Consider the following 10029-nt stretch of genomic DNA (forward strand, 5'->3'; position numbering starts at 1 on the left):
ACCCTACGGACCCCCAAAGCATGACGTTGTTATTGAGCTACTGTGGCCAGTAATTGGCTACCATGGTTTTGAGGTGGAAAAACCCCTTTGACACAAAAGATGAGAGAAAAAAAATACAAATGAAAAAAAAGTTGTGCTGTCACTTGACTGATAGGTGCTTGACCTGTAGCTGCACTACTATTGCTAAGTTGTCTGGTCAGCTATAATCATTTAAAGGGAATCTGTCAGTAGGATCAACCCTCCTAAGCCGTCTATATGGGCATGTAGGTCATAGGAAGCTGAATAAAATGACACCTTCATATCTGCAATCTGATGTCTGATTCCAGAGAAATCCACATTTTTGATATATGTAAGCTGTTGAGATCTATGGGTGGGACACTGATCTCCCTGAGAATCTAATGCCAGAGGTTATTTTAAATGAAAGGTAGAGTTACCACTATGAGACATGTAATGACTGACACTTAGATCTCATAATCACACTCAGCCCTAGCTGCTCTGCTGCAGATCTCCTAGTTCTCAAAATGCTGAGCTCTGCATAACCCCACCCCCATACCATGGATTAGTTGTTTTCTGTGTACTCTGTACACTGACAGAAAGATCCTAATTAGTATTGGGGGCAGAGTTACACAGGGCAGTTGACCAGTAGGCACAAGACACCTAGTCCTGTAGTAATAATCTGCTGATTAAAACACTGATTTTATTGAGACAGCAGCCTAGTTAGTGAAACATCGCTGGAATCAGGGTCTCCTACATCATGCTTCTCTCAGATTACATACAAAAACTGCTGACAGATTCTCTTTAAAGGCAATGTCTTATAAAAATTATTTCCTCCGAACAATGTGACATAGAACATGGTCTGAATCCAGAAAATGATTTATTGATCAGAAGAAACACAAGCTTGATGAAGAACATTTGAGAAATCATCCTGTTCATTTTCACGGGAGTGTAAGGATGCCACATTCCCAACCATGATGGCAAAGTGCGAGGCCGACACCTCACACTGAACCGAGGTCCTTGCTTCACGGTCAACACTAGAGGTACACAAGATCACCAAAATGTACGCTTCCTTGTCCAAATCTTCATAGTGTCCACGCGAAGGACTTCTACCCATGGAAGTAGCTACTTCCAAGATCTCGAAATCCTTCTGAAAATATGAATAAGGGTCTCATCAGCAAACACAGAACCAGGGTCATTTCACATGGAGGCCAAGAACCCAGTGGTCAGGTGATACTGTGGTTTTCACACTGTGGGTTAAACAATTATATGATTTTGCACAAAGACCAGCTTTGTCACCAGCAAAACCTCACGGCCATAGCAATCAGCTGCACGGTTGTGAAGGTGAGACACTGAGCAATTCCCGCTGTAAGATCAAATACGTTTTTAATTTTGCAACTTGGAGTACCTGGCCACGGCAGTCCTTGGCCATGATTGTTGCTTAGGTTAATGACGACCTCTGCAGTCTATCAGAAGTGGCCAGATTCCTAGGCAAGGGGTGCGCAGGCTTGGGTCTGACCACCATTAGTGCCCACCAATAAATTGTGTACAACAAATGCACATGTGGCAAATACTTGGGCCATTTTCTTGCAGAGAAATACCAGCCCATAGAAAATCTTTGCATGGCCACTGTAGATTTGGATTATTTTGGCCCAGTGATTGAATACCTCTACCAAGAAAACCAGATAGTAAGAGTACAAAAGGATCTTCCATTGAGCTAAGAATCCTTAATGGACCCCAACGATCCAGAAGACAACCCCATTTATTACTGATTTTGGAGCCAATCACATGCCACTGGGTTTGTTTCTATTGTATAAAGCACAGCGCCCCATCTCGGTGCCACTATGCACAACAGTTGAGCTGTTCACATAAAATGTCCTAGCACTCACCAGCGTTCCATGTGCAGCATGTGATCCATCGCTTACTTCCATGAATATATATGGGCACTTCCCCCAGGAAAACCCAGGGATCCTGGAAATAATATTTTGCACATCGTTATCTCAGCAAGGCATAGAAAAATACAGCTGTTTGGATAGTGTCATGCTGCTCACCTTCATTGTCTTTTGTCGCATAGCTGTTTGTCCTCTTGGTCCTGGCTTCTTATATACAAAGATAAGTTCCTCCTGGAAAACCCAGGGACTGCCCCATAAAGCAAGCAAATAGCTAAGTCATTAAGTGACAGACAGAAATGTCTATTTTTGATACTTCCTATTTCCTAATTGTGAATTTCTAACTGTATGTTAGCTGAATTCACAGTACTTACCATTTTGCATGAGCAAAGTGAGAAACTGAAATGTGCGCCGTCACATAATGTGTTCACATGCTTCTCCTGTCTTCGTCACCCCCCACCATTCACAAATGAAACACATTGACATCTACTTAATTATGACTGGAAAATTTTATTAAACATGACCAAATTAACCAACTTGCATCATAAGGGAAGTCTGACTCAATCATGAAATAGCACTACTTGAGCTTGGGTCTGGGTGCCACCCAGGGCTGCCACTAGAAATTTCGGGTCCCCATACTGGGAAAATTTTCGTGGCCCCCTTGAGACTCCGCCCAGGCTCCACCCCAGCCCCGCCTCCACGCTCCACCCCTGAAACTGCCCACAGTCCCACCGCTCTCTCTTGGAAAATCTCCACTTCTCACCTATCACACATTGACAGTTCCCATCACCAGATCACACGTAAAGCCGGCAGCTTTTGTTTTGGCCAAAAGATTTTTTAAGCCACCAAAATGACAAGGTAGACACTTTTGGCCAGGCCCTATTCTACTGTAACCTATTAAATATTTGTTAAAATATGCAATACAATTTAGGTTTATTTTTATTTATTTTTCAATTTTTAAAATGACCTATAATACCACATACAAGGAACAAATACCACAGCACCATGACCAGACACCATATTACCACCACAGTGACCGAATAATATCAAATTCAAGGAACAAATACCACAACACCATGTCCAGACCACATATTACCACCACATAGTGACTGAATACTACAATACTGATCAGTAATAAAAAACACCCCACAATACTATCACCATCAGTGCCAGTATTCACAGGAGATCTGTACTTAGTATGCAGTGTCTGTGTAGAGGTAATACAGTGATCACCGGTGACATTATACACAGGAGTTCTGTATATAGTGTACAGTGTAGTGTCAGTGTATAGGTAACACTGACTCACCAATGACGTCTCTAGGTGAAGTCCTTCATCTTTCATCCCGCACAGACCGCCATCACTTCATCCAGCCAGGACTCATCTCTGCAGGAAATAACACAGTTATCTCGAGCTCCGCTTGCAGAACACATTAATTAATTTTCCCAACTTCTACATTACACCACATGAAGAAGGCAACATAGTATCACTCTACACAGTAACAGGACCGCCCCCCATTTAAAACAGTATACTCAAAAAATAAAATAAATACATCACTGCAGTAATAATATCCCTTAATTAGGCCCTATGGTAATAATATTCGCCATCCTAGCCCCCGTGTGTCACATTCCTGGCATCAGCCATATGTTCTCGCATCCTGCCCTAATGAGTATCCATCCTGCCCCATATGATCTCCTCATCCTGCCCCATCTGTCTCCATCGTATCCGTCCTGCCCCATGATCCTGCCCCATCTGTCTCCAATCATGCCCGTATCACCATTCCGCCCCGTCTCCAATCATGCCCCCATGTCTGCAATCATGCCCCCTGTGTCTCCATTCTGCCCCATCTGTTTCCAATCCTGCCCCATCTGTCTCCAGTCATGCCCCAGTGTCTCCAGTCATACCGCCATGTCTTTCATCCTGCCCCCTGTGTCTCCTATCATGCCCCGTATCTCCATTCTGCCCCTGTGTCCAGCCTTCTGCCCCTGTGTCCAGCCTTCTGCCCCAGTATCCAGCTTTCTTCCCCTGTGTCCAGCTGTCTGCCCCTGTGTCCAGCTTTCTGCCTGTGTCCAGCATTCTGCCCCAGTGTCCAGCTTTGTGCCCCTGTGTCCAGCCTTCTGCCCCAGTGTCCAGCCTTCTGCCCCTGTGTCCAGCCTTCTGCCCCTGTGTCCAGCCTTCTGCCCCTGTGTCAAGCATTCTGCCAGTGTCAAGCATTCTGCCCGTGTCCAGCATTCTGCCCCAGTGTCCAGCATTCTGCCCCAGTGTCCAGCTTTGTGCCCCAGTGTCCAGCTTTCTGCCCCTGTGTCCAGCGTTCTGCCCCTGTGTCCAGCGTTCTGCCCCTGTGTCCAGCGTTCTGCCCCTGTGTCCAGCGTTCTGCCCTTGGCCCCCCGGATCTCTCAATTAAAAAAAAAAAAAAAGTTCTTCTCACCTGACCGCGCTCCTGCTCTCTCCACACTGCTGAAGAGCGCGACGCACTCGCCGGCGACTGACAATGACGTCAGACGCCGGTGACATGCACGCTGCGGCTGACGTCAGCTGCCAGCCTCAGATTGGCTGGCGGCTGTTAACTATTGTCAATAGTGTTAAACAGCTGCAGCGCCGCTAAGGGCCCGGTTTAGCCTGCGGCTGCCGGTAGGGGCCCGGTGAGCAGATGAGACGGGGCCCGATGCGGGCCCCCTCTGCCCACCGGGCCCCATACGCCAGTCACGGCTGTAATGCCCTGATGGCGGCCCTGGTGCCACCAGCTGCAGTTCTGTAGGTCTGGGCCAGCCCTGCCTCCTGCAATGACTGGCATCTCCAGGCAGCTGCCGGACCTCCATCTGACCATTGTGACTCCTAGACCCAATATATCCTACAGTAAGCTAGGTACCTCCCACATGCTAGTCCAGCCTTGCCATAAAACTGGATATAACTAGCTGTGGTCCATCAACAAGAGCACTCTTGTCTGGAGTGCAGTGCCATAGAATCATAGAATGTTAGAGTTGGATGGGATCTCCAGGGGTCATCATGTCCAACCCCCTGCTCAATGCAGGATTCACTAATCCATCTCAGGCACGTCTATCCAGCCTCTGTTTGAATACTTCCATTGAAGGAGAACTCACCTCTCGTGGCAGCCTGTTCTACCCAAAGATTTTTCTAATATCTAATCTGTATCTTCTCCCTTTCAGTTTAATTTTAATACTTCTCGTGTTTATATGTACAAATGAGAATAATGATTATCCCTCTACACTGTGACATCCCTTCAGATATTTGTAGACAGGCAGGTCTGCCACAAGGAATTTCAGGGCCCCATACTGGCAAATTTTACGGGGCCCCTTTAAGACTCCGCCCAGGCTCCAGCCTCGCCTCCACCACCCCTCGAACTGTCCACAGTCCCACCTCTCTCTCTTGGAAAAACTCCACTTCTCACCAATAACACATTAACAGTTCCCATCACCAGATCACACATATAGCCAGCAGCTTTTGTTTTGGTCAAAAAGATTTTTTAAGTCGCCACCACAAGGTAGACTCTTTTGGCCGGGCCCTACTCTACTCTAACCTATTAAACATTTGTTAAAATATCCAATACAATTTAGGTATATTTTTATTTTTCAATTTTTTAAATGACAAATAATATCACATACAGGGAGCAAATACCACCGACCATGACGGAATCACATATTACCACCACATAGTGACCTATAATACCACATACAAGTACAAATACTGCCACACCATGTGCAGACAACATATTACCACCACATTGACCGAATATAACATACAAGGGACAAATACAACCACACCATGTCCAGACCTCATATTACCACCACATGGTGACCAAATAATAGCACATACAAGGAACAAATACCGCCACACCATGGCTAGACAACATATTACCACAACATAGTGACTGAATACTACAATACTGATCAGTAATGAAGAAAAACACAAAACTAATATCACCATAAGTGCCATTATACACAGGAGATCTGTTCTTAGTATGAAGTGTCTGTGTACAGGTAATACAGTGATCACGGGTGACATTTTATACAGGAGCTCTGTATATTGTAAATAGTGTAAAGGTAATACAGTGATCACTGGTGACATTGTACACAGAACCACTGTATATAGTATACAGTGTATAGTGTCAATATACAGTTAACACACTGACTCACCAGTGACGTCTCTAGGTGAAGTCCTTCATCTTTGCTTTTCATCTTCATCCAGCACAGACCGCCGTCACTTCTTCCAGCCAGGGCTCGTCTCTGCAGGAAATAACTTAAGTTATCTAGAGCACCACTTGCAGAACACATTACTTTTTTTTTCCCAAATTCTAAACTACACCAGATGAAGAAATAAAGGCGACAGTGTTGCTCTGCACGGTAACAGGACCGACTCCCCCTTTTAAAACAGTATCCTCAAAAAGTAAAATAAATACATCACTGCAGTAGTAATATCTCTCAATTAGCCCCTATGGTAATAATATCCCCCATCCTGGCCTCATTCCTGGCTCCATCCATATGCTCTCCCATCCTGGCCCAATATGTTCTCCCATCCTGCCCTCATGAGTATCAATTCTGCCACATGTGATGTCCCATTCTGCCCCATATGATCTCCCCATCCTGCCCCATCTGTCCCATGATCCTGCCCCATCTGTCCCATGATCCTGCCCCATCTGTCCCATGATCCTGTCCCATCTGCTCCATGATCCTGCCCTATCTGCCCCCTTCGTATCCATCCTGCCCCATGATCCTGCACCATGCGTCTCCATCCTGCCCAAAGGGGTTAAAATGTGGTGCCTAAAACTGAACACAGTATCTATATTTATAAGAGGCATCGTGATTACTCGCTAATCCCGCCCCCTGCACAGTAGCTCCGCCCCCACACATCATCACACATAATCCCGCCCCCACCCCATTATTACACACAATCCTGCCCCCACCACATTACCACACATAATCCCGCCCCCCCACCACATTACCACACACAATCCCGCCCCCACCACATTACCACACACAATCCCACCCCACCACATTACCACACACAATCCCACCCCCACCACATTACCACACACAATCCCCCCACCACATTACCACACACAATCCCGCCCCCACCACATTACCACACACAATCCCGCCCCCACCACATTACCACACACAATCCCACCCCCCACCACATTACCACACACAATCCCACCCCACCACATTACCACACACAATCCCACCCCCACCACATTACCACACACAATCCCCCCACCACATTACCACACACAATCCCGCCCCCACCACATTACCACACACAATCCCGCCCCCCACCACATTACCACACATAATACCGCCCCCCCACCACATCACCACACACAATCCCGCCCCCCCACCACATTACCACACACAATCCCGCCCCCACATTACCACACACAATCCCGCCCCCCACCACATTACCACACACAATCCCGCCCCCCAACACATTACCACACACAATCCCGCCCCCCCACCACATTACCACCCACAATCCTGCCCCCACCACATTACCACACATAATCCCACCCCTCACCACATTACCACACATAATCCCACCCCCCACCACATTACCACACATAATCCCGCCCCCCCACCACATTACCACACATCATCCTGCCTCCCACCACATTACCACACATAATCCCCACCACCACATTACCATCCATAATCCCGCCCCCCTCCACATTACCACACATACTCCCGCCCCCCCACACTACCACACGAGGCTCCGTCCCCACACATTACCACACGAGGCTCCGTCCCCACACATTACCACACGAGGCTCCGTTCCCACACATTACCACACGAGGCTCCGTCCTCACACATTACCACACGAGGCTCCGTCCCCACACATTACCATACGAGGCTCCGTCCTCACACATTACCACACGAGGCTCCGTCCTCACACATTACCACACGAGGCTCCGTCCTCACACATTACCACACGAGGCTCCGTCCTCACACATTACCACACGAGGCTCCGTCCCCACACATTACCATACGAGGCTCCGTCCCCACACATTACCATACGAGGCTCTGTCCTAACACATTACCACACGAGGCTCCGTCCCCACACATTACCACACGAGGCTCTGTCCCCACACATTACCACACAAATCCAGTTTGCTTTTGATTTTACTCTGTGAATAAAATGAATTAGTATTATTCTGATTTTTAATTATTATTATTGTTATTAACTTCATTTTAAGTTAATTTACCACCTGCGTAAGCGCTATTGAATGTTGTCATTATTTACTTTAGTTTAATCACTAGCAGCGTTAATTAGATAGCAATGAGCATGCCGAGCGTTAGCTGGCTGGAAATAGCTAGTTTCAGATAAGGACTGACCAAGGAGGAGTAGAGGGAATAATAATGTGGCACCCCAGGAGTTCGGGTACCACAGTGATACAGCCTTCCTCTCGGGGAGGGTGATGAAATGCCTGGAAATGAGGAGGATTCCTTTGGCAGGTAACATGTACATGCAACACATTCTGACTCCAGGCCAGAAGGGGAAGCTCTAGACCCGGTTTCAGTGGAGCTTCCCTAGATATATATATATATATTCTGGATTGGAGGAGGAGTTAGTTGGTGTCAAACAGACTGTTCAGTCTGGAGTTGGTGTGAGACAGAGAAGGAGGAAGGAGTACAGGAGAAATAAGGAGCTGGAGGAGGGCTGCAACTGGGCTCCCTCCATGCTGGAGCGCACCAACCGTATGCCCCACAGCAGAAACCGGAGGGCAGGAGATTGAAAGTAACTTGCCCACATCTACACCCTGAGGTACAGCAACATACAGAACATGGAATCACTGTGAATAGAGACCCCTATAAAACGGCTCGCGTTGCCTGCCATGCAGGAACGGTCTCAGGACAGAGAGTGAGAGAGGACCTTGAAAGAAGCCATAGGCAGCAAGGGACTATTATACAGCATGTAGCGGAAGGCTCCCAATCTGACCTGGCAAAGGGGATTCAACTTGTTTCCAGGCAGCCTGGACTCCACCGTCACCTGTTGCTGGTACCCTGGACTGTGGCTGTAAACCATTAGTAAACCAGCTGAAGAGACTGCAACCTTGTGTCCTCTGCTTATTTTTGGCACCACACCATCTTTGCCTATTACAGCGGGAGCCAGCTTCTCTTGTGGGAAGCCATATCATCCTTGCTGCAGTGCCATCATTCCCCGGAGAACCCCTTTAAGCAGCATCGTCACCCCTGACCGAATACCACAGGTGGCGTCACGAACATTCTTATTTCTCATAACCCCTTTAAAGACATTCCTTTTAGTTTGGACTCCCAGTGCCATGGACCGGGTCGCTGCCACTGTGACTTCCCCTTTAATGACCACCGGACCCGGTACCGAGTACCCCTAGGCCCTGGCGGGCGCTCCAATAACATCACATGATCTAGACTCTATGCTTCTCTGAATACATCCTAGAACTGTGTTTGACTTTGTTTGCTGTTGCATCACACTTTTGTCTTCAGTCTGTAATCTATTAGAACACCCAAGTCTTTTTCAAGCATGCTTCTAGAGATGTAATTTTCATTTTTCTTGCCCAGATGTAGAATCTTTAGAGGGAACCTGTCACCCCCAAAATCAATGGTGAGCTAAGCCCACTGGCATCAGGGCTTATCTACAGCATTCTGTAATGCTGTAGATAAGCCCCCGATGTATCCTAAAAGATGAGAAAAAGAGGTTAGATTATACTCACCCAGGGGTGGTCCTGCTGCGGTCTGATCCGATGGGTGTCACAGTCCGGTCCGGGGCCTCCTATCTTTTTATGATGACGTCCTCTTCTGGTCTTCATGCTGCGGCTCCGGCGCAGGTGTACTTTGTCTGCACTGTTGAGGGCAGAGCAAAGTACTGCAGTGCGCAGGCGCCGGGAAAGGTCAGAGAGGCCCAGCGCCTGCGCACTGCAGTACTTTGCTCTGCCCTCAACAGGGCAGACAAAGTACGCCTGCGCCAGAGCCGCAGAGTGAAGACAAGAAGAGGACGTCATCTGATGAAGATGGGAGGCCCCGGACCAGACCGCGACGCCCATCGGATCGGACCGCAGCGGGACCGCCCCTGGGTGAGTATAATATAACCCCTTTTTCTCATCTTTCAGGTTACATCGGGGGCTTATCTACAGCATTACAGAATGCTGTAGATAAGCCC

General features: G+C 47.8%; 1 long non-coding RNA gene across 1 annotated transcript; it reads right to left on the reverse strand.

Annotated features, from left to right (window-relative positions):
* Positions 1-855: 855 nt before the first annotated feature.
* Positions 856-2091, reverse strand: LOC143768990 (uncharacterized). Its single transcript, XR_013214152.1, has 3 exons — positions 2046-2091; positions 1884-1965; positions 856-1144 (listed from the first exon to the last, which is right to left on the reverse strand). It is a non-coding gene; the product is annotated as an uncharacterized LOC143768990 (long non-coding RNA).
* Between the last annotated feature and the right edge of the window lie 7938 nt (positions 2092-10029).

The sequence above is a fragment of the Ranitomeya variabilis genome, chromosome 4, assembly GCF_051348905.1.
Source record: "Ranitomeya variabilis isolate aRanVar5 chromosome 4, aRanVar5.hap1, whole genome shotgun sequence".
NCBI lineage: Eukaryota > Metazoa > Chordata > Amphibia > Anura > Dendrobatidae > Ranitomeya > Ranitomeya variabilis.